Here is a 25638-nt window from a genome sequence, read left to right as displayed (position 1 = left end):
CTGCAGGTTTGTGAATTACAGTGCCCCTGAGCTCCTTTCTTCAACTCGCTTTCTTTTGAGCTGGCCGCAACACCGCAGGATGGCTTCAGGCCCTAATCTGGTTCCGGTACGGCACGCTGAGCCTTTAGTTATTTCCTCTTCCTGGTGGGAAATGAGAGTTAAATTTGCCCGTCCAGACACCTCCAGCTAGCCTCTCATTGGTTCTCGCTATTCCTGTTCATCTTCCGCAGAAATTGCAAACCGGGCCAAACAGGAGGTTAAAGGGACTGACTCTCCAAGTGAGGAGAGTGTTAGTAAAGCGTCTGGAATGTTGCACCCGAGTACCAGGGGAGGAAAACTGAGACATATTTGAACACGTCTCCCGTTCACATGGTTGATCATACTTGGGTTCCACATGCATGTTTTAGCTGAAGGAAGAATACCTTAAACCTGGAGAGTTGAGACCCGTGTAATGGGTACCATGCAATATGACTTCAAAGGGTCTTCATTTGCTCACCGAACCTCTCCAATCCTATCACTGCTGCGTTTATGCCCCTGTACACATGCTTGATTCTCTTTCGGAGACATAGCAATCTATAGGTTTTACGATACTTACTAGTCAGGTACATTCTTAGGCGTTTAATATGCGGTGTTGAGTCCATTTCGTTGAGCAAGGAGTAGCTCTTGTCTATTCCATATTTGACTTAAGGAACTTTATCTGTGCTCATTTCAATCTCTGGTTTTATGCAGCACCCCAACTCACCTTTACCCTTAAGCAAGCATAAGTTGGTTTTCTAAATTTGAGACCCTGTTCTGTTCTGTAATTCAGTTCCTGTGTAGCCAAGTTTACATTCCGTGTATTACTGATATCTTATGATGTTTCTTTTTCTGTGTGACTTACTTCAGTTAGAATCATCATACCTGAATCCACTCATTGTGCTGCTAAGGGCCTGATGACACAGATTTCATTGCTGAGTGATATTGCTTTGTAAGTAAATACCACAACTTCTTTATCCATTTTTCACTTTCTGCGATGTTGAACTTGTACTGTAAACGAGGTTCTTGTAAACAGAGGCGTCCCAAACTTTGGGGTGGCTGTGTCTTTTTGATTTTAAATTCCCTAAGCTATAGGACCATAAGTGGCAGTGCCCTAGGCTCTGTTGCTTTGTTTTTTAGATGTTTCAGGAAACACCATACACTTCTCCCGAGTGTCTGTTGGCAATTTACATCCCGCCCATCAGCATAACAAGGCTCCCAGTTCTCCATGGCCTGTCCTGCCTTTCTGGATTTTACACTTTTTTCAGATGGCCCTTTTGACCGGGGGGAAGTGAGACTTCATTGCAGTGCAGATTTCCTTTGCAAGCTTGCTTGGTTGGCCAAAAAGGGCGTATGCGTTTTTTCCTGAATATATTCAGGAAAAAACGCATACGCCCTTTTTGGCCAAGTGCATCATTGTGGACGTTCTGCCTCTTTTCCTATGCTTTCAATGCAATTTCAGTCTACCTCCTGAAATCGGTTTCCTGCAATTCTGCCCCGCTTTCAAGTCCTCTTGGCAGCCTTACTTCAGTCTATTTTTGACCGATAGCTGTCATTTATAACTCTGCAGGTTTGTGAATTACAGTGCCCCTGAGCTCCTTTCTTCAACTTGCTTTCTTGTGACCTGGCCGCAACACCGCAGGATGGCTTCAGGCCCTAATCTGGTTCTGGCATGGCACGCTGACCTTTGGTTATTTCCTCCTCCTGGTGGGAAATGAGAGTTAAATTTGCCCGTCCAGACACCTCCAGCTAGCCTCTCATTGGTTCTCGCTATTCCTGTTCATCTTCCGCAGAAATTGCAAACTGGGCCAAACAGGAGGTTAAAGGCGCTGACTCTCCAAGTGGGGAGAGTGTTAGTAAAGCGTCTGGAATGTTGCACCCGAGTACCAGGGGAGGAAAACTGAGACATATTTGAACACGTCTCCCGATCACATGGTTGATCATACTCTGGGTTCCACATGCATGTTTTAGCTGAAGGAAGAATACCTAAAACCTGGGTAGTTGAAACCCCTGGAATGGGTACCATGCAATATGACTTTAAAGGGTCTTCATTTGCTCACCGAACCTCTCCAATCCTATCACTGCTGCGTTTATGCCCCTGTACACATGCTTGATTCTCTTTCGGAGATATAGCAATCTATAGGTTTTAAGATACTTACTAGTCGGGTACATTCTTAGGCGTTTAATATGCGGTGTTGAGTCCATTTCGTTGAGCAAGGAGTAGCTCTTGTCTATTCCATATTTGGCATAAGGAACTTTATCTGTGCTCATTTCAATCTCTGGTTTTATGCAGCACCCCAACTCACCTTTCCCCTTAAGCAAGCATAAGTTGGTTTTCTAAATTTGAGACCCTGTTCTGTTCTGTAATTCAGTTCCTGTGTAGCCAAGTTTACATTCCGTGTATTACTGATATCTTATGATGTTTCTTTTTCTGTGTGACTTATTTCAGTTAGAATCATCATACCTGAATCCACTCATTGTGCTGCTAAGGGCCTGATGACACAGATTTCATTGCTGAGTGATATTGCTTTGTAAGTAAATACCACAACTTCTTTATCCATTTTTCACTTTCTGCGATGTTGAACTTGTACTGCAAACGAGGTTCTTGTAAACAGAGCCGTTCCAAACTTTGGGGTGGCTGTGTCTTTTTGATTTTAATTTCCCTAAGCTATAGGAACATAAGTGGAAGTGCCCTAGGTTCTGTTGCTTTGTTTTTTAGATGTTTCAGGAAACACCATACACTTCTCCGGAGTGGTTGTTGGCAATTTACATCCCGCACATCAGCATAACAAGGCTCCCAGTTCTCCATGGCCTGTCCTGCCTTTCTGGATTTTACACTTTTTTCAGATGGCCCTTTTGACCGGGGGGAAGTGAGACTTCATTGCAGTGCAGATTTCCTTTGCAAGCTTGCTTGGTTGGCCAAAAAGGGCGTATGCGTTTTTTCCTGAATATATTCAGGAAAAAACGCATACGCCCTTTTTGGCCAAGTGCATCATTGTGGACGTTCTGCCTCTTTTGTATGCTTTCAATGCAATTCCAGTCTACATCCTGAAATCGGTTTCCTGCAATTCTGCCCCGCTTTCAAGTCCTCTTGGCAGCCTTACTTCAGTCTATTTTTGGACGATAGCTGTCATTTATAACTCTGCAGGTTTGTGAATTACAGTGCCCCTGAGCTCCTTTCTTCAACTCGCTTTCTTGTGACCTGGCCGCAACACCGCAGGATGGCTTCAGGCCCTAATCTGGTTCTGGCACGGCACGCTGAGCCTTTGGTTATTTCCTCCTCCTGGTGGGAAATGAGAGTTAAATTAGCCCGTCCAGACACCTCCAGCTAGCCTCTCATTGGTTCTCGCTATTCCTGTTCATCTTCCACAGAAATTGCAAACTGTGCCAAACAGGAGGTTAAAGGCGCTGACTCTCCAAGTGGGGAGAGTGTTAGTAAAGCGTCTGGAATGTTGCACCCGAGTACCAGGGTACGAAAACTGAGACATATTTGAACACGTCTCCCGATCACATGGTTGATCATACTTGGGTTCCACATGCATGTTTTAGCTGAAGGAACAATACCTAAAACCTGGGTAGTTGAAACCCGTGGAATGGGTACCATGCAATATGACTTCAAAGGGTCTTCATTTGCTCACCGAACCTCTCCAATCCTATCACTGCTGCGTTTATGCCCCTGTACACATGCTTGATTCTCTTTCGGAGACATAGCAATCCATAGGTTTTTAAGATACTTACTAGTCAGGTACATTCTTAGGCGTTTAATATGCGGTGTTGAGTCCATTTCGTTGAGCAAGGAGTAGCTCTTGTCTATTCCATATTTGACTTAAGGAACTTTATCTGTGCTCATTTCAATCTCTGGTTTTATGCAGCACCCCAACTCACCTTTACCCTTAAGCAAGCATAAGTTGGTTTTCTAAATTTGAGACCCTGTTCTGTTCTGTAATTCAGTTCCTGTGTAGCCAAGTTTACATTCCGTGTATTACTGATATCTTATGATGTTTCTTTTTCTGTGTGACTTACTTCAGTTAGAATCATCATACCTGAATCCACTCATTGTGCTGCTAAGGGCCTGATGACACAGATTTCATTGCTGAGTGATATTGCTTTGTAAGTAAATACCACAACTTCTTTATCCATTTTTCACTTTCTGCGATGTTGAACTTGTACTGTAAACGAGGTTCTTGTAAACAGAGGCGTCCCAAACTTTGGGGTGGCTGTGTCTTTTTGATTTTAAATTCCCTAAGCTATAGGACCATAAGTGGCAGTGCCCTAGGCTCTGTTGCTTTGTTTTTTAGATGTTTCAGGAAACACCATACACTTCTCCCGAGTGTCTGTTGGCAATTTACATCCCGCCCATCAGCATAACAAGGCTCCCAGTTCTCCATGGCCTGTCCTGCCTTTCTGGATTTTACACTTTTTTCAGATGGCCCTTTTGACCGGGGGGAAGTGAGACTTCATTGTAGTGCAGATTTCCTTTGCAAGCTTGCTTGGTTGGCCAAAAAGGGCGTATGCGTTTTTTCCTGAATATATTCAGGAAAAAACGCATACGCCCTTTTTGGCCAAGTGCATCATTGTGGACGTTCTGCCTCTTTTCCTATGCTTTCAATGCAATTCCAGTCTACCTCCTGAAATCGGTTTCCTGCAATTCTGCCCCGCTTTCAAGTCCTCTTGGCAGCCTTACTTCAGTCTCTTTTTGGACGATAACTGTCATTTATAACTCTGCAGGTTTGTGAATTACAGTGCCCCTGAGCTCCTTTCTTCAACTCGCTTTCTTATGACCTGGCCGCAACACCGCAGGATGTCTTCAGGCCCTAATCTGGTTCTGGCACGGCACGCTGAGCCTTTGGTTGATTCGTCTTCCTGGTGGGAAATGAGAGTTAAATTTGCCCATCCAGACACCTCCAGCTAGTCTCTCATTGGTTCTCGCTATTCCTGTTCATCTTCCATAGAAATTGCAAACTGGGCCAAAGAGGAGGTTAAAGGGACTGACTCTCCAAGTGGGGAGAGTGTTAGTAAAGCGTCTGGAATGTTGCACCCGAGTACCAGGGTACGAAAACTGAGACATATTTGAACACGTCTCCCGATCACATGGTTGATCATACTTGGGTTCCACATGCATGTTTTAGCTGAAGGACGAATACCTTAAACCTGGAGAGTTGAGACCCTTGTAATGGGAACCATGCAATATGACTTCAAAGGGTCTTCATTTGCTCACCGAACCTCTCCAATCCTATCACTGCTGCGTTTATGACCCTGTACACATGCTTGATTCTCTTTTGGAGACATAGCAATCCATAGGTTTTACGATACTTACTAGTCAGGTACATTCTTAGGCGTTTAATATGCGGTGTTGAGTCCCTTTCGTTGAGCAAGGAGTAGCTCTTGTCTATTCCATATTTGACTTAAGGAACTTTATCTGTGCTCATTTCAATCTCTGGTTTTATGCAGCACCCCAACTCACCTTTACTCTTAAGCAAGCATAAGTTGGTTTTCTAAATTTGAGACCCTGTTCTGTTCTGTAATTCAGTTCCTGTGTAGCCAAGTTTACATTCCGTGTATTACTGATATCTTATGATGTTTCTTTTTCTGTGTGACTTATTTCAGTTAGAATCATCATACCTGAATCCACTCATTGTGATGCTAAGGGCCTGATGACATAGATTTCATTGCTGAGTGATATTGCTTTGTAAGTAAATACCACAACTTCTTTATCCATTTTTCACTTTCTGCGATGTTGAACTTGTACTGTAAACGAGGTTCTTGTAAACAGAGGCGTCCCAAACTTTGGGGTGGCTGTGTCTTTTTGATTTTAATTTCCCTAAGCTATAGGACCATAAGTGGCAGTGCCCTAGGCTCTGTTGCTTTGTTTTTTAGATGTTTCAGGAAACACCATACACTTCTCCCGAGTGTCTGTTGGCAATTTACATCCCGCCCATCAGCATAACAAGGCTCCCAGTTCTCCATGGCCTGTCCTGCCTTTCTGGATTTTACACTTTTTTCAGATGGCCCTTTTGACCGGGGGGAAGTGAGACTTCATTGCAGTGCAGATTTCCTTTGCAAGCTTGCTTGGTTGGCCAAAAAGGGCGTATGCGTTTTTTCCTGAATATATTCAGGAAAAAACGCATACGCCCTTTTTGGCCAAGTGCATCATTGTGGACGTTCTGCCTCTTTTCCTATGCTTTCAATGCAATTTCAGTCTACCTCCTGAAATCGGTTTCCTGCAATTCTGCCCCGCTTTCAAGTCCTCTTGGCAGCCTTACTTCAGTGTCTTTTTGACCGATAGCTGTCATTTATCACTCTGCAGGTTTGTGAATTACAGTGCCCCTGAGCTCCTTTCTTCAACTCGCTTTCTTTTGAGCTGGCCGCAACACCGCAGGATGGCTTCAGGCCCTAATCTGGTTCCGGTACGGCACGCTGAGCCTTTGGTTATTTCCTCTTCCTGGTGGGAAATGAGAGTTAAATTTGCCCGTCCAGACACCTCCAGCTAGCCTCTCATTGGTTCTCGCTATTCCTGTTCATCTTCCGCAGAAATTGTAAACTGGGCCAAACAGGAGGTTAAAGGCGCTGACTCTCCAAGTGGGGAGAGTGTTAGTAAAGCGTCTGGAATGTTGCACCCGAGTACCAGGGTACGAAAACTGAGACATATTTGAACACGTCTCCCGATCACATGGTTCATCATACTCTGGGTTCCACATGCATGTTTTAGCTGAAAGAAGAATACCTAAAACCTGGGTAGTTGAAACCCGTGGAATGGGTACCATGCAATATGACTTCAAAGGGTCTTCATTTGCTCACCGAACCTCTCCAATCCTATCACTGCTGCGTTTATGCCCCTGTACACATGCTTGATTCTCTTTCGGAGACATAGCAATCCATAGGTTTTAAGATACTTACTAGTCAGGTACATTCTTAGGCGTTTAATATGCGGTGTTGAGTCCATTTCGTTGAGCAAGGAGTAGCTCTTGTCTATTCCATATTTGGCTTAAGGAACTTTATCTGTGCTCATTTCAATCTCTGGTTTTATGCAGCAACCCAACTCACCATTCCCCTTAAGCAAGCATAAGTTGGTTTTCTAAATTGGAGACCCTGTTCTGTTTTGGAATGCAGTTCCTGTGTAGCCAAGTTTACATTCCGTGTATTACTGATATCTTATGATATTTCTTTTTCTGTGTGACTTATTTCAGTTAGAATCATCGTACCTGAATCTACTCATTATGCTGCTACGGGCCTGATGACATAGATTTCATTGCTGCGTGATACTGCATTGTACGTAAGTATCTCAAGTTCTTTATCCATTTTTCACTTTTTGCGATGTTGAACTTGTACTGTAAACGAGGTTTTTGTAAACAGAGCCGTTCCAAACTTTGGGGTGGCTGTGTCTTTTTGATTTTAATTTCCCTAAGCTATAGGACCATAAGTGGAAGTGCCCTAGGTTCTGTTGCTTTGTTTTTTAGATGTTTCAGGAAACACCATACACTTCTCCCGAGTGGTTGTTGGCAATTTACATCCCGCACATCAGCATAACAAGGCTCCCAGTTCTCCATGGCCTGTCCTGCCTTTCTGGATTTTACACTTTTTTCAGATGGCCCTTTTGACCGGGGGGAAGTGAGACTTCATTGCAGTGCAGATTTCCTTTGCAAGCTTGCTTGGTTGGCCAAAAAGGGCGTATGCGTTTTTTCCTGAATATATTCAGGAAAAAACGCATACGCCCTTTTTGGCCAAGTGCATCATTGTGGACGTTCTGCCTCTTTTCCTATGCTTTCAATGCAATTCCAGTCTACATCCTGAAATCGGTTTCCTGCAATTCTGCCCCGCTTTCAAGTCCTCTTGGCAGCCTTACTTCAGTCTATTTTTGAACGATAGCTGTCATTTATAACTCTGCAGGTTTGTGAATTTCAGTGCCCCTGAGCTCCTTTCTTCAACTCGCTTTCTTTTGAGCTGGCCGCAACACCGCAGGATGGCTTCAGGCCCTAATCTGGTTCCGGTACGGCACGCTGAGCCTTTGGTTAATTCCTCTTCCTGGTGGGAAATGAGAGTTAAATTTGCCCGTCCAGACACCTCCAGCTAGTCTCTCATTGGTTCTCGCTATTCCTGTTCATCTTCCGCAGAAATTGCAAACTGGGCCAAACAGGAGGTTAAAGGGACTGACTCTCCAAGTGGCGAGAGTGTTAGTAAAGCGTCTGGAATGTTGCACCCGAGTACCAGGGGAGGAAAACTGAGACATATTTGAACACGTCTCCCGATCACATGGTTGATCATACTCTAGGTTCCACATGCATGTTTTAGCTGAAGGAAGAATACCTTAATCCTGGGTAGTTGAAACCCATGGAATGGGTACCATGCAATATGACTTCAAAGGGTCTTCATTTGCTCACCGAACCTCTCCAATCCTATCACTGCTGCGTTTATGCCCCTGTACACATGCTTCATTCTCTTTTGGAGACATAGCAATCCATAGGTTTTAAGATACTTACTAGTCAGGTACATTCTTAGGCGTTTAATATGGGGTGTTGAGTCCATTTCGTTGAGCAAGGAGTAGCTCTTGTCTATTCCATATTTGGCTTAAGGAACTTTATCTGTGCTCATTTCAATCTCTGGTTTTATGCAGCACCCCAACTCACCTTTACCCTTAAGCAAGCATAAGTTGGTTTTCTAAATTTGAGACCCTGTTCTGTTCTGTAATTCAGTTCCTGTGTAGCCAAGTTTACATTCCGTGTATTACTGATATCTTATGATGTTTCTTTTTCTGTGTGACTGATTTCAGTTAGAATCATCATAACTGAATCCACTCATTGTGCTGCTAAGGGCCTGATGACACAGATTTCATTGCTGAGTGATATTGCTTTGTAAGTAAATACCACAACTTCTTTATCCATTTTTCACTTTCTGCGATGTTGAACTTGTACTGTAAACGAGGTTCTTGTAAACAGAGCCGTTCCAAACTTTGGGGTGGCTGTGTCTTTTTGATTTTAATTTCCCTAAGCTATAGGACCATAAGTGGAAGTGCCCTAGGTTCTGTTGCTTTGTTTTTTAGATGTTTCAGGAAACATCATACACTTCTCCCGAGTGGTTGTTGGCAATTTACATCCCGCCCATCAGCATAACAAGGCTCCCAGATCTCCATGGCCTGTCCTGCCTTTCTGGATTTTACACTTTTTTCAGATGGCCCTTTTGACCGGGGGGAAGTGAGACTTCATTGTAGTGCAGATTTCCTTTGCAAGCTTGCTTGGTTGGCCAAAAAGGGCGTATGCGTTTTTTCCTGAATATATTCAGGAAAAAACGCATACGCCCTTTTTGGCCAAGTGCATCATTGTGGACGTTCTGCCTCTTTTCCTATGCTTTCAATGCAATTCCAGTCTACCTCCTGAAATTGGTTTCCTGCAATTCTGCCCCGCTTTCAAGTCCTCTTGGCAGCCTTACTTCAGTCTATTTTTGGACGATAGCTGTCATTTATAACTCTGCAGGTTTGTGCATTACAGTGCCCCTGAGCTCCTTTCTTCAACTTGCTTTCTTGTGACCTGGCCGCAACACCGCAGGATGGCTTCAGGCCCTAATCTGGTTCCGGCTCAGCACGCTGAGCCTTTGGTTATTTCCTTTTCCTGGTGGGAAATGAGAGTTAAGTTTGCCTGTCCTGACACCTCCAGCTAGTCTCTCATTGGTTCTCGCTATTCCTGTTCATCTTCCGCAGAAATTGCAAACTGGGCCAAACAGGAGGTTAAAGACGCTGACTCTCCAAGTGGGGAGAGTGTTAGTAAAGTGTCTGGAATGTTGCACCCGAGTACCAGGGGAGGAAAACTGAGACATATTTGAACATGTCTCCCGTTCACATGGTTGATCATACTTGGGTTCCACATGCATGTTTTAGCTGAAGGAAGAATACCTTAAACCTGGAGAGTTAAGACCCGTGTAATGGGTACCATGGAATATGACTTCAAAGGGTCTTCATTTGCTCACCGAACCTCTCCAATCCTATCACTGCTGCGTTTATGCCCCTGTACACATGCTTGATTCTCTTTCAGAGACATAGCAATCCATAGGTTTTTAAGATACTTACTAGTCAGGTACATTCTTAGGCGCTTAATATGCGGTGTTGAGTCCATTTCGTTGAGCAAGGAGTAGCTATTGTCTATTCCATATTTGACTTAAGGAACTTTATCTGTGCTCATTTCAATCTCTGGTTTTATGCAGCACCCCAACTCACCTTTACCCTTAAGCAAGCATAAGTTGGTTTTCTAAATTTGAGACCCTGTTCTGTTCTGTAATTCAGTTCCTGTGTAGCCAAGTTTCCATTCCGTGTATTACTGATATCTTATGATGTTTCTTTTTCTGTGTGACTTACTTCAGTTAGAATCATCATACCTGAATCCACTCATTGTGCTTCTAAGGGCCTGATGACACAGATTTCATTGCTGAGTGATATTGCTTTGTAAGTAAATACCACAACTTCTTTATCCATTTTTCACTTTCTGCGATGTTGAACTTGTACTGTAAATGAGGTTCTTGTAAACAGAGCCGTTCCAAACTTTGGCGTAGCTGTGTCTTTTTGATTTTAATTTCCCTAAGCTATAGGACCATAAGTGGAAGTGCCCTAGGTTCTGTTGCTTTGTTTTTTAGATGTTTCAGGAAACACCATACACTTCTCCCGAGTGGTTGTTGGCAATTTACATCCCGCCCATCAGCATAACAAGGCTCCCAGTTCTCCATGGCCTGTCCTGCCTTTCTGGATTTTACACTTTTTTCAGATGGCCCTTTTGACCGGGGGGAAGTGAGACTTCATTGTAGTGCAGATTTCCTTTGCAAGCTTGCTTGGTTGGCCAAAAAGGGCGTATGCATTTTTTCCTGAATATATTCAGGAAAAAACGCATACGCCCTTTTTGGCCAAGTGCATCATTGTGGACGTTCTGCCTCTTTTCCTATGCTTTCAATGCAATTCCAGTCTACCTCCTGAAATCGGTTTCCTGCAATTCTGCCCCGCTTTCAAGTCCTCTTGGCAGCCTTACTTCAGTCTATTTTTGGACGATAGCTGTCATTTATAACTCTGCAGGTTTGTGAACTACACTGCCCCTGAGCTCCTTTCTTCAACTCGCTTTCTTTTGAGCTGGCCGCAACACCGCAGGAGGCCTTCAGGCCCTAATCTGGTTCCGGTACGGCACGCTGAGCCTTTGGTTATTTCCTCTTCCTGGTGGGAAATGAGAGTTAAATTTGCCCGTCCAGACACCTCCAGCTAGCCTCTCATTGGTTCTCGCTATTCCTGTTCATCTTCCGCAGAAATTGCAAACTGGGCCAAACAGGAGGTTAAAGGCGCTGACTCTCCAAGTGGGGAGAGTGTTAGTAAAGCGTCTGGAATGTTGCACCCGAGTACCAGGGGAGGAAAACTGAGACATATTTGAACACGTCTCCCGTTCACATGGTTGATCATACTTGGGTTCCACATGCATGTTTTAGCTGAAGGAAGAATACCTAAAACCTGGGTAGTTGAAACCCGTGGAATGGGTACCATGCAATATGACTTCAAAGGGTCTTTATTTGCTCACCGAACCTCTCCAATCCTATCACTGCTGCGTTTATGCCCCTGTACACATGCTTGATTCTCTTTCGGAGACATAGCAATCCATAGGTTTTAAGATACTTACTAGTCAGGTACATTCTTAGGCGTTTAATATGCGGTGTTGAGTCCATTTCGTTGAGCAAGGAGTAGCTCTTGTCTATTCCATATTTGGCTTAAGGAACTTTATCTGTGCTCATTTCAATCTCTGGTTTTATGCAGCACCCCAACTCACCTTTACCCTTAAGCAAGCATAAGTTGGTTTTCTAAATTTGAGACCCTGTTCTGTTTTGGAATTCAGTTCCTGTGTAGCCAAGTTTACATTCCGTGTATTAGGAATATCTTATGATGTTTCTTTTTCTGTGTGACTTATTTCAGTTAGAATCATCATACCTGAATCTACTCATTATGCTGCTACGGGCCTGATGACATAGATTTCATTGCTGAGTGACACTGCATTGTACGTAAGTACCACAAGTTCTTTATCCATTTTTCACTTTCTGCGATGTTGAAATTGTACTGTAAACGAGGTTCTTGTAAACAGAGCCATTCCAAACTTTGGGGTGGCTGTGTCTTTTTGATTTTAATTTCCCTAAGCTATAGGACCATAAGTGGCAGTGCCCTAGGCTCTGTTGCTTTGTTTTTTAGATGTTTCAGGAAACACCATACACTTCTCCAGAGTGGTTGTTGGCAATTTACATCCCACCCATCAGCATAACAAGGCTCCCAGTTCTCCATGACCTGTCCTGCCTTTCTGGATTTTACACTTTTTTCAGATGGCCCTTTTGACCGGGGGGAAGTGAGACTTCATTGTAGTGCAGATTTCCTTTGCAAGCTTGCTTGGTTGGCCAAAAAGGGCGTATGCGTTTTTTCCTGAATATATTCAGGAAAAAACGCATACGCCCTTTTTGGCCAAGTGCATCACTGTGGACGTTCTGCCTCTTTTCCTATGCTTTCAATGCAATTCCAGTCTACCTCCTGAAATCGGTTTCCTGCAATTCTGCCCCGCTTTCAAGTCCTCTTGGCAGCCTTACTCCAGTGTATTTTTGGACGATAGCTGTCATTTATAACTCTACAGGTTTGTGAATTACAGTGCCCCTGAGCTCCTTTCTTCAATTCGCTTTCTTTTGAGCTGGCCGCAACACCGCAGGATGGCTTCAGGCCCTAATCTGGTTCCGGCACGGCACGCTGAGCCTTTGGTTATTTCCTCTTCCTGGTGGGAAATGAGAGTTAAATTTGCCCGTCCAGAAACCTCCAGCTAGTCTCTCATTGGTTCTCCCTATTCCTGTTCATCTTCCGCAGAAATTGCAAACTGGGCCAAACAGGAGGTTAAAGGCACTTACTCTCCAAGTGGGGAGAGTGTTCGTTAAGCGTCTGGAATGTTGCACCCGAGTACCAGGGGACCAAAAGTGGGACACATTTGAACATGTCTCCCGATCACACAGTTGATCATACTCTGGGTTCCACATGCATGTTTTAGCTGAAGGAAGAATACCTTAAACCTGGAGAGTTGAGACCCGTGTAATGGGTACCATGCAATATGACTTCAAAGGGTCTTCATTTGCTCACCGAACCTCTCCAATCCTATCACTGCTGTGTTTATGCCCCGGTACATACGCTTGATTCTCTTTCGGAGACATAGCAATCCATAGGTTTTAAGATACTTACTAGTCAGGTACATTCTTAGTCGTTTAATATGGGGTGTTGGGTCCATTTCGTTGAGCAAGGAGTAGCTCTTGTCTATTCCATATTTGGCTTAAGGAACGTTATCTGTGCTCATTTGAATCTCTGGTTTTATGCAGCACCGCAACTCACCTTTACCCTTAAGCAAGCATAAGTTGGTTTTCTAAATTTGAGACCCTGTTCTGTTTTGGAATTCAGTTCCTGTGTAGCCAAGTTTACATTCCGTGTATTAGTGATATCTTATGATGTTTCTTTTTCTGTGTGACTTATTTCAGTTAGAATCATCGTACCTGAATCCACTCATTATGCTGCTACGGGCCTGATGACATAGATTTCATTGCTGAGTGATACTGCATTGTAAGTAAGTACCACAAGTTCTTTATCCATTTTTCACTTTCTGTGATATTGAACTTGTACGGTAAACGAGGTTCTTGTAAACAGAGGCGTCCCAAACTTTGGGGTGGCTGTGTCTTTTTGATTTTAATTTCCCTAAACTATAGGACCATAAGTGGCAGTGCCCTAGGCTCTGTTGCTTTGTTTTTTAGATGTTTCAGGAAACACCATACACTTCTCCCGAGTGTCTGTTGGCAATTTACATCCCGCCCATCAGCATAACAAGGCTCCCAGTTCTCCATGGCCTGTCCTGCCTTTCTGGATTTTACACCTTTTTCAGATGGCCCTTTTGACCGGGGGGAAGTGAGACTTCTTTGTAGTGCAGATTTCCTTTGCAAGCTTGCTTGGTTGGCCAAAAAGGGCGTATGCGTTTTTTCCTGAATATATTCAGGAAAAAACGCATACGCCCTTTTTGGCCACGTGCATCATTGTGGACGTTCTGCCTCTTTTCCTATGCTTTCAATGTAATTCCAGTCTACCTCCTGAAATCGGTTTCCTGCAATTCTGCCCTGCTTTCAAGTCCTCTTGGCAGCCTTACTTCAGTCTATTTTTGGACGATAGCTGTCATTTATAACTCTGCAGGTTTGTGAATTACACTGCCCCTGAGCTCCTTTCTTCAACTCGCTTTCTTGTGACCTGGCCGCAACACCGTAGGATGGCTTCAGGCCCTAATCTGGTTCCAGCACAGCACGCTGAGCCTTTGGTTAATTCCTCTTCCTGGTGGGAAATAAGAGTTAAATTTGCCCGTCCAGACACCTCCAGCTAGTCCCTCTTTGGTTCTCCCTATTCCTGTTCAACTTCCGCAGTAATTGCAAACTGGGCCAAACAGGAGGTTAAAGGCACTGACTCTCCAAGTCGGGAGAGCGTTAGTAAAGCGTCTGGAATGTTGCACCCGAGTACCAGGGGACAAAAACTGAGACATATTTGAACACGTCTCCCGATCACACGGTTGATCATGCTCTGGGTTCCACATTCATGTTTTAGCTGAAGGAAGATTACCTTAAACCTGGAGAGCTGAGACCCGTGGAATGGGTACCATGCAATATGACTTCAAAGGGTCTTCATTTGCTCACCGAACCTCTCCAATCCTATCACTGCTGCGTTTATGCCCCTGTACACACGCTTGATTCTCTTTTGGAGACATAGCAATCCATAGGTTTTAAGATACTTACTAGTCAGGTACATTCTTAGGCGTTTAATATGCGGTGTTGAGTCCATTTCGTTGAGCAAGGAGTAGCTCTTGTCTATTCCATATTTGGCTTAAGGAACTTTATCTGTGCTCATTTCAATCTCTGGTTTTATGCAGCACTCCTACTCACCTTTACCCTTAAGCAAGCATAAGTTGGTTTTCTAAATTTGAGTCCCTGTTCTGTTCTGTAATTCAGTTCCTGTGTAGCCAAGTTTACATTCCGTGTATTACTGATCTCTTATGATGTTTCTTTTTCTGTGTGACTTACTTCAGTTAGAATCATCATACCTGAATCCACTCATTGTGCTGCTAAGGGCCTGATGACATAGATTTCATTGCTGAGTGATATTGCTTTGTAAGTAAATACCACATCTTCTTTATCCATTTTTCACTTTCTGAGATGTTGAACTTGTACTGAAAACGAGTTTCTTGTAAACAGAGCCGTTCCAAACTTTGGGGTGGCTGTGTCTTTTTGATTTTAATTTCCCTAAGCTATAGGACCATAAGTGGCAGTGCCCTAGGCTCTGTTGCTTTGTTTTTTAGATGTTTCAGGAAACACCATACAGTTCTCCCTAGTGTCTGTTGGCAATTTACATCCCGCCCATCAGCATAACAAGGCTCCCAGTTCTCCATGGCCTGTCCTGCCTTTCTGGATTTTACACTTTTTTCAGATGGCCCTTTTGACCGGGGGGAAGTGAGACTTCATTGTAGTGCAGATTTCCTTTGCAAGCTTGCTTGGTTGGCCAAAAAGGGCGTATGCGTTTTTTCCTGAATATATTCAGGAAAAAACGCATACGCCCTTTTTGGCCAAGTGCGTCATTGTGGACGTTCTGCCTCTTTTCCTATGCTTTCAATGCAATTCCAGTCTACCTCCTGAAATCGGTTTCCTGCAATTCTGCCCCGCTTTCAATTCCTCTTGGCAGCCTTACTTCAGTCTATTTTTGGACGATAGCTGTCATTTATAACTCTACATGTTTGTGAATTACAGTGCCCCTGAGCTCCTTTCTTCAACTCGCTTTCTTTTGAGCTGGCCGCAACACCACAGGATGGCTTCAGGTCCTAATCTGTTCCGGCACGGCACGCTGAGCCTTTGGTTATTTCCTCTTCCTGGTGGGAAATGAGAGTTAAATTTGCCCGTCCAGAAACCTCCAGCTAGTCTCTCATTGGTTCTCCCTATTCCTGTTCATCTTCCGCAGAAATTGCAAACTGGGCCAAACAGGAGGTTAAAGGCACTGACTCTCCAAGTGGGGAGAGTGTTCGTTAAGCGTCGGGAATGTTGCACCCGAGTACCAGGGGACCAAAAGTGAGACATATTTGAACATGTCTCCCGATCACACAGTTGATCATACTCTGGGTTCCACATGCATGTTTTAGCTGAAGGAAGAATACCTTAAACCTGGAGAGTTGAGACCCGTGGAATGGGTACCATGCAATATGACTTCAAAGGGTCTTCATTTGCTCACCAAACCTCTCCAATCCTATCACTGCTGTGTTTATGCCCCGGTACATACGCTTGATTCTCTTTTGGAGACATAGCAATCCATAGGTTTTAAGATACTTACTAGACAGTTACATTCTTAGGCGTTTAATATGGGGTGTTGGGTCCATTTCGTTGAGCAAGGAGTAGCTCTTGTCTATTCCATATTTGGCTTAAGGAACGTTATCTGTGCTCATTTGAATCTCTGGTTTTATGCAGCACCCCAACTCACTTTTACCCTTAAGCAAGCATAAGTTGGTTTTCTAAATTTGAGACCCTGTTCTGTTCTGTAATTCAGTTCCTGTGTAGCCAAGTTTACATTCCGTGTATTACTGACCTCTTATGATGTTTCTTTTTCTGTGTGACTTACTTCAGTTAGAATCATCATACCTGAATCCACTCATTGTGCTGCTAAGGGCCTGATGACATAGATTTCATTGCTGAGTGATATTGCTTTGTAAGTAAATACCACATCTTCTTTATCCATTTTTCACTTTCTGAGATGTTGAACTTGTACTGAAAACGAGTTTCTTGTAAACAGAGCCGTTCCAAACTTTGGGGTGGCTGTGTCTTTTTGATTTTAATTTCCCTAAGCTATAGGACCATAAGTGGCAGTGCCCTAGGCTCTGTTGCTTTGTTTTTTAGATGTTTCAGGAGACACCATACAGTTCTCCCAGGTGTCTGTTGGCAATTTACATCCCGCCCATCAGCATAACAAGGCTCCCAGTTCTCCATGGCCTGTCCTGCCTTTCTGGATTTTACACCTTTTTCAGATGGCCCTTTTGACCGGGGGGAAGTGAGACTTCATTGTAGTGCAGATTTCCTTTGCAAGCTTGCTTGGTTGGCCAAAAAAGGCGTATGCGTTTTTTCCTGAATATATTCAGGAAAAAACGCATACGCCCTTTTTGGCCAAGTGCATCATTGTGGACGTTCTGCCTGTTTTCCTATGCTTTCAATGCAATTCCAGTCTACCTCCTGAAATCGGTTTCTTGCAATTCTGCCCTGCTTTCAAGTCCTCTTGGCAGCCTTACTTCAGTCTATTTTTGGACGATAGCTGTCATTTATAACTCTGCAGGTTTGTGAATTACAGTGCCGCTGAGCTCCTTTCTTCAACTCGCTTTCTTGTGACCTGCCCGCAACACCGTAGGATGGCTTCAGGCCCTAATCTGGTTCCGGCACGGCACGCTGAGCCTTTGGTTAATTCCTCTTCCTGGTGGGAAATAAGATTTAAATTTGCCTGTCCAGACACCTCCAGCTAGTCTCTCATTGGTTCTCCCTATTCCTGTTCAACTTCCGCAGTAATTGCAAACTGGGCCAAACAGGAGGTTAAAGGCACTGACTCTCCAAGTCGGGAGAGCGTTAGTAAAGCGTCTGGAATGTTGCACCCGAGTACCAGGGGATGAAAACTGAGACATATTTGAACACGTCTCCCGATCACACGGTTGATCATACTCTGGGTTCCACATGCATGTTTTAGCTGAAGGAAGAATACCTTAAACCTGGAGAGCTGAGGCCCGTGTAATGGGTACCATGCAATATGACTTCAAAGGGTCTTCATTTGCTCACCGAACCTCTCCAGTCCTATCACTGCTGCGTTTATGCCCCTGTACACATGCTTGATTCTCTTTCGGAGACATAGCAATCCATAGGTTTTAAGATACTTACTAGTCGAGTACATTCTTAGGCGTTTAATATGTGGTGTTGAGTCCATTTCATTGAGCAAGCAGTAGCTCTTGTCTGTTCCATATTTGGCTTAAGGAACTTTGTGCTCATTTCGATCTCTGGTTTTATGCAGCACCCCAACTCACCTTTCCCCTTAAGCAAGCATAAGTTGGTTTTCTAATTTTGAGTCCCTGTTCTGTTCTGTAATTCAGTTCCTGTGTAGCCAAGTTTACATTCCGTGTATTACTGATATCTTATGATGTTTCTTTTTCTGTGTGACTTATTTCAGTTAGAATCATCGTACCTGAATCCACTCATTATGCTGCTACGGGCCTGATGACATAGATTTCATTGCTGAGAGATACTGCATTGTACGTAAATACCACAAGTTCTTTATCCATTTTTCACTTTCTGTGATATTGAACTTGTACGGTAAACGATGTTCTTGTAAACAGAGGCGTCCCAAACTTTGGGGTGGCTGTGTCTTTTTGATTTTAATTTCCCTAAGCTATAGGACCATAAGTGGAAGTGCCCTAGGCTCCGTTGCTTTGTTTTTAGATGTTTCAGGAAACACCATACACTTCTCGCCAGTGTCTTTTGGCAATTTACATCCCGCCCATCAGCATAACAAGGCTCCCAATTCTCCATGGCCTGTCCTGCCTTTCTGGATTTTACACTTTTTTCAGATGGCCCTTTTGACCGGGGGGAAGTGAGACTTCATTTTAGTGCAGATTTCCTTTGCAAGTTTGCTTGGTTGGCCAAAAAGGTCATATGCGTTTTTTCCTGAATATATTCAGGAAAAAACGCATACGCCCTTTTTGGCCAAGTGCATTATTGTGGACGTTCTGCCTCTTTTCCTATGCTTTCAATGCAATTCCAGTCTACCTCCTGAAATCGGTTTCCTGCAATTCTGCCCCGCTTTCAAGTCCTCTTGGCAGCCTTACTTCAGTCTCTTTTTGGACGATAGCTGTCATTTATAACACTGCAGGTTTGTGAATTACAGTGCCCCTGAGCTCCTTTCTTCAACTCGCTTTCTTGTGACCTGGCCGCAACACCACAGGATGGCTTCAGGCCCTAATCTGGTTCCGGCACGGCACGCTGAGCCTTTGGTTAATTCCTCTTCCTGGTGGGAAATGATAGTTAAATTTGCCCTTCCAGACAACTCCAGCTAGTCTCTCATTGGTTCTCGCTATTCCTGTTCATTTTCCGCAGAAATTGCAAACTGGGCCAAACAGGAGGTTAAAGGGACTGACTCTCCAAGTGGGGAGAGTGTTAGTAAAGCATCTGGAATGTTGCACCCGAGTACCAGGGGAGGAAAACTGAGACATATTTGAACATGTCTCATTCACATGGTTGATCATACTCTGTGTTCCACATGCATGTTTTAGCTGAAGGAAGAATACCTTAAACCTGGAGAGTTGAGACCCGTGTAATGGGTACCATGCAATATGACTTCAAAGGGTCTTCATTTGCTCACCGAACCTCTCCAATCCTATCACTGCTGCGATTATGCCCCTGTACACACGCTTGATTCTCTTTTGGAGACATAGCAATCCATAGGTTTTAAGATACTTACTAGTCAGTTACATTCTTAGGCGTTTAATATGGGGTTTTGAGTCCATTTCGTTGAGCAAGGTGTAGCTCTTGTCCATTCCATATTTGGCTTAAGGAACTTTATCTGTGCTCATTTCAATCTCTGGTTTTATGCAGCACCCCAACTCACCTTTCCCCTTAAGCAAGCATAAGTTGGTTTTCTAAATTTGAGACCCTGTTCTGTTTTGGAATGCAGTTCCTGTGTAGCCAAGTTTACATTCCGTGTATTAGTGATATCTTATGATGTTTCTTTTTCTGTGTGACTTATTTCAGTTAGAATCATCGTACCTGAATCCACTCATTATACTGCTACGGGCCTGATGACATAGATTTCATTGCTGAGTGATACTGCATTGTACGTAAGTACCACAAGTTCTTTATCCATTTTTCACTTTCTGTGATATTGAACTTGTACGGTAAACGAGGTTCTTGTAAACGGAGGCGTCTCAAACTTTGGGGTGGCTGTGTCTTTTTTATTTTAATTTCCCTAAGCTATAGGACCATAAGTGGAAGTGCCCTAGGCTCTGTTGCTTTGTTTTTTAGATGTTTCAGGAAACACCATACACTTCTCCTGAGTGTCTGTTGGCAATTTACATCCCGCCCATCAGCATAACAAGGCTCCCAGTTCTCCATGGCCTGTCCTGCCTTTCTGGATTTTACACTTTCTTCAGATGGCCCTTTTGACCGGGGAGAAGTGAGACTTCATTGTAGTGCAGATTTCCTTTGCAAGCTTGCTGGGTTGGCCAAAAAGGGCGTATGCGTTTTTTCCTGAATATATTCAGGAAAAAACGCATACGCCCTTTTTGGCCAAGTGCATCATTGTGGACGTTCTGCCTCTTTTCCTATGCTTTCAATGCAATTCCAGTCTACCTCCTGAAATCGGTTTCCTGCAATTCTGCCCCGCTTTCAAGTCCTCTTGGCAGCCTTACTTCAGTATATTTTTGGACGATAGCTGTCATTTATAACTCTGCAGGCTTGTGAATTACAGTGTCCCTGAGCTCCTTTCTTCAACTCGCTTTCTTTTCAGCTGGCCGCAACACCGCAGGATGGCTTCACGCCCTAATCTGGTTCTGGCAAGGCACGCTGAGCCTTTGGTTAATTCCTCTTCCAGGTGGAAAATGAGAGTTCAATTTGCCCATCGAGACACCTCCAGCTAGTCTCTCATTGGTTCTCCCTATTCCTGTTCATCTTCCACAGAAATTGCAAACTGGGCCACACAGGAGGTTAAAGGGACTGACTCTCCAAGTGGGGAGAGTGTTAGCAAAGCGTCTGGAATGTTGCACCCGAGTACCAGGGTACGAAAACTGAGACATATTTAAACACGTCTCCCGATCACATGGTTGATCATACTCTGGGTTCCACATGCATGTTTTAGCTGAAGGAAGAATACCTTAAACCTGGGTAGTTGAAACCCGTGGAATGGGTACCATGCAATATGACTTCAAAGGGTCTTCATTTGCTCACGAACCTCTCCAATCCTATCACTGCTGCGTTTATGCCCCTGTACACATGCTTGATTCTCTTTCGGAGACATAGCAATCCATAGGTTTTAAGATACTTACTAGTCAGGTACATTCTTAGGCGTTTAATATGCGGTGTTGAGTCCATTTCGTTGAGCAAGGAGTAGCTCTTGTCTATTCCATATTTGGCTTAAGGAACATTATCTGTGCTCATTTCAATCTCTGGTTTTATGCAGCACCCCAACTCACCTTCCCCCTTAAGCAAGCATAAGTTGGTTTTCTAAATTTGAGACCCTGTTCTGTTCTGTAATTCAGTTCCTGTGTAGCCAAGTTTACATTCCGTGTATTACTGATATCTTATGATGTTTCTTTTTCTGTGTGACTTATTTCAGTTAGAATCATCATACCTGAATCCACTCATTGTGCTGCTAAGGGCCTGATGACACAGATTTCATTGCTGAGTGATATTGCTTTGTAAGTAAATACCACAACTTCTTTATCCATTTTTCACTTTCTGCGATGTTGAACTTGTACTGTAAACGAGGTTCTTGTAGACAGAGACGTTCCAAACTTTGGGGTGGCTGTGTCTTTTTGATTTTAATTTCCCTAAGCTATAGGACCATAAGTGGAAGTGCCCTAGGTTCTGTTGCTTTGTTTTTTAGATGTTTCAGGAAACACCATACACTTCTCCCGAGTGGTTGTTGGCAATTTACATCCCGCCCATCAGCATAACAAGGCTCCCAGTTCTCCATGGCCTGTCCTGCCTTTCTGGATTTTACACTTTTTTCAGATGGCCCTTTTGACCGGGGGGAAGTGAGACTTCATTGTAGTGCAGATTTCCTTTGCAAGCTTGCTTGGTTGGCCAAAAAGGGCGTATGCGTTTTTTCCTGAATATATTCAGGAAAAAACGCATACGCCCTTTTTGGCCAAGTGCATCATTGTGGACGTTCTGCCTCTTTTCCTATGCTTTCAATGCAATTCCAGTCTACCTCCTGAAATCGGTTTCCTGCAATTCTGCCCCGCTTTCAAGTCCTCTTGGCAGCCTTACTTCAGTCTATTTTTGGACGATAGCTGTCATTTATAACTCTGCAGGTTTGTGAATTACAGTGCCCCTGAGCTCCTTTCTTCAACTCGCTTTCTTTTGAGCTGGCCGCAACACCGCAGGATGGCTTCAGGACCTAATCTGGTTCCGGCACGGCACGCTGAGCCTTTGGTTAATTCCTCTTCCTGGTGGGAAATGAGAGTTAAATTTGCCCGTCCAGACACCTCCAGCTAGCCTCTCATTGGTTCTCGCTATTCCTGTTCATCTTCCGCAGAAATTGCAAACTGGGCCAAACAGGAGGTTAAAGGGACTGACTCTCCAAGTCGGGAGAGTGTTAGTAAAGCGTCTGGAATGTTGCACCCGAGTACCAGGGGAGGAAAACTGAGACATATTTGAACACGTCTCCCGATCACATGGTTGATCATACTCTAGGTTCCACATGCATGTTTTAGCTGAAGGAAGAATACCTTAAACCTAGGTAGTTGAAACGCGTGGAATGGGTACCATGCAATATGACTTCAAAGGGTCTTCATTTGCTCACCGAACCTCTCCAATCCTATCACTGCTGCGTTTATGCCCCTGTACACATGCTTGATTCTCTTTCGGAGACATAGCAATCCATAGGTTTTAAGATACTTACTAGTCAGGTACATTCTTAGGCGTTTAATATGGGGTGTTGAGTCCATTTCATTGAGCAAGGAGTAGCTCTTGTCTATTCCATATTTGGCTTAAGGAACTTTATCTGTGCTCATTTCAATCTCTGGTTTTATGCAGCACCCCAACTCACCTTTACCCTTAAGCAAGCATAAGTTGGTTTTCTAAATTTGAGACCCTGTTCTGTTCTGTAATTCAGTTCCTGTGTAGCCAAGTTTACATTCCGTGTATTACTGATATCTTATGATGTTTCTTTTTCTGTGTGACTTATTTCAGTTAGAATCATCATACCTGAATCCACTCATTGTGCTGCTAAGGACCTGATGACACAGATTTCATTGCTGAGTGATATTGCTTTGAAAGTAAATACCACAACTTTTTTATCCATTTTTCACTTTCTGCGATGTTGAACTTGTACTGTAAACGAGGTTCTTGTAAACAGAGCCGTTCGAAACGTTGGGGTGGCTGTGTCTTTTTGATTTTAATTTCCCTAAGCTATAGGACCATAAGTGGAAGTGCCCTAGGCTCTGTTGCTTTGTTTTTTAGATGTTTCAGGAAATACCATACACTTCTCCCGAGTGTCTGTTGGCAATTTACATCCCGCCCATCAGCATAACAAGGCTCCCAGTTCTCCATGGCCTGTCCTGCCTTTCTGGATTTTACACTTTTTTCAGATGGCCCTTTTGACCGGGGGGAAGTGAGACTTCATTGTAGTGCAGATTTCCTTTGCAAGCTTGCTTGGTTGGCCAAAAAGGGCGTATGCGTTTTTTCCTGAATATATTCAGGAAAAAACGCATACGCCCTTTTTGGCCAAGTGCATCATTGTGGACGTTCTGCCTCTTTTCCTATGCTTTCAAAGCAATTCCAGTTTACCTCCTGAAATGGGTTCCCTGCAATTCTGCCCCGCTTTCATGTCCTCTTGGCAGCCTTACTTCAGTCTATTTTTGGACGATAGCTGTCATTTATAACTCTGCAGGTTTGTGAATTACAGTGCCCCTGAGCTCCTTTCTTCAACTCGCTTTCTTGTGACCTGGCCGCAACACCGCAGGATGGCTTCAGACCCTAATCTGGTTCCGGCCCGGCATGCTGAGCCTTTGGTTAATTCCTCTTCCTGGTGGGAAATGAGAGTTAAATTTGCCCGTCCAGACACCTGCAGCTAGCCTCTCATTGGTTCTCGCTATTCCTGTTCATCTTCCGCAGAAATTGCAAACTGGGCCAAACAGGAGGTTAAAGGCGCTGACTCTCCAAGTGGGGAGAGTGTTAGTAAAGCGTCTGGAATGTTGCACCCGAGTACCAGGGGAGGAAAACTGAGACATATTTGAACACGTCTCCCGATCACATGGTTGATCATACTCTGGGTTCCACATGCATGTTTTAGCTGAAGGAAGAATACCTAAAACCTGGGTAGTTGAAACCCGTGGAATGGGTACCATGCAATATGACTTCAAAGGGTCTTCATTTGCTCACCGAACCTCTCCAATCCTATCACTGCTGCGTTTATGCCCCTGTACACATGCTTGATTCTCTTTCGGAGACATAGCAATCCCTAGGTTTTAAGATACTTACTAGTCAGGTACATTCTTAGGCGTTTAATATGGGGTGTTGAGTCCATTTCTTTGAGCAAGGAGTAGCTCTTGTCTATTCCATATTTTGCTTAAGGAACTTTACCTGTGCTCATTTCAATCTCTGGTTTTATGCAGCACCCCAACTCACCTTTCCCCTTAAGCAAGCATAAGTTGGTTTTCTAAATTTGAGACCCTGTTCTGTTCTGTAATTCAGTTCCTGTGTAGCCAAGTTTACATTCCGTGTATTACTGATATCTTATGATGTTTCTTTTTCTGTGTGACTTATTTCAGTTAGAATCATCGTACCTGAATCCACTCATTATGCTGCTACGGGCCTGATGACATAGATTTCATTGCTGAGTGATACTGCATTGTACGTAAGTACCACAAGTTCTTTATCCATTTTTCACTTTCTGTGATATTGAACTTGTACGGTAAACGAGGTTCTTGTAAACAGAGGCGTCCCAAACTTTGGGGTGGCTGTGTCTTTTTGATTTTAATTTCCCTAAGCTATAGGACCATAAGTGGCAGTGCCCTAGGCTCTGTTGCTTTGTTTTTTAGATGTTTCAGGAAACACCATACACTTCTCCCGAGTGTCTGTTGGCAATTTACATCCCGCCCATCAGCATAACAAGGCTCCCAGTTCTCCATGGCCTGTCCTGCCTTTCTGGATTTTACACTTTTTTCAGATGGCCCTTTTGACCGGGGGGAAGTGAGACTTCATTGTAGTGCAGATTTCCTTTGCAAGCTTGCTTGGTTGGCCAAAAAGGGCGTATGCGTTTTTTCCTGAATATATTCAGGAAAAAACGCATACGCCCTTTTTGGCCAAGTGCATCATTGTGGACGTTCTGCCTCTTTTCCTATGCTTTCAATGCAATTCCAGTCTACCTCCTGAAATCGGTTTCCTGCAATTCTGCCCCGCTTTCAAGTCCTCTTGGCAGCCTTACTTCAGTCTATTTTTGGACGATAGCTGTCATTTATAACTCTGCAGGTTTGTGAATTACAGTGCCCCTGAGCTCCTTTCTTCAACTCGCTTTCTTTTGAGCTGGCCGCAACACCGCAGGATGGCTTCAGGCCGTAATCTGGTTCCGGCCCGGCACGCTGAGCCTTTGGTTATTTCCTCTTCCTGGTGGGAAATGAGAGTTAAATTTGCCCGTCCAGACACCTCCAGCTAGTCTGTCATTGGTTCTCGCTATTCCTGTTCATCTTCCGCAGAAATTGCAAACTGTGCCAAACAGGAGGTTAAAGGCGCTGACTCTCCAAGTCGGGAGAGTGTTAGTAAAGCATCTGGAATGTTGCACCCGAGTACCAGGGTACGAAAACTGAGACATATTTGAACACGTCTCCCGATCACATG

This window comes from Stenella coeruleoalba (assembly GCF_951394435.1).
Source record: "Stenella coeruleoalba genome assembly, contig: scaffold_88, whole genome shotgun sequence".
NCBI classification, from domain to species: domain Eukaryota; kingdom Metazoa; phylum Chordata; class Mammalia; order Artiodactyla; family Delphinidae; genus Stenella; species Stenella coeruleoalba.
Note: the sequence above shows the minus strand (reverse complement) of the source record.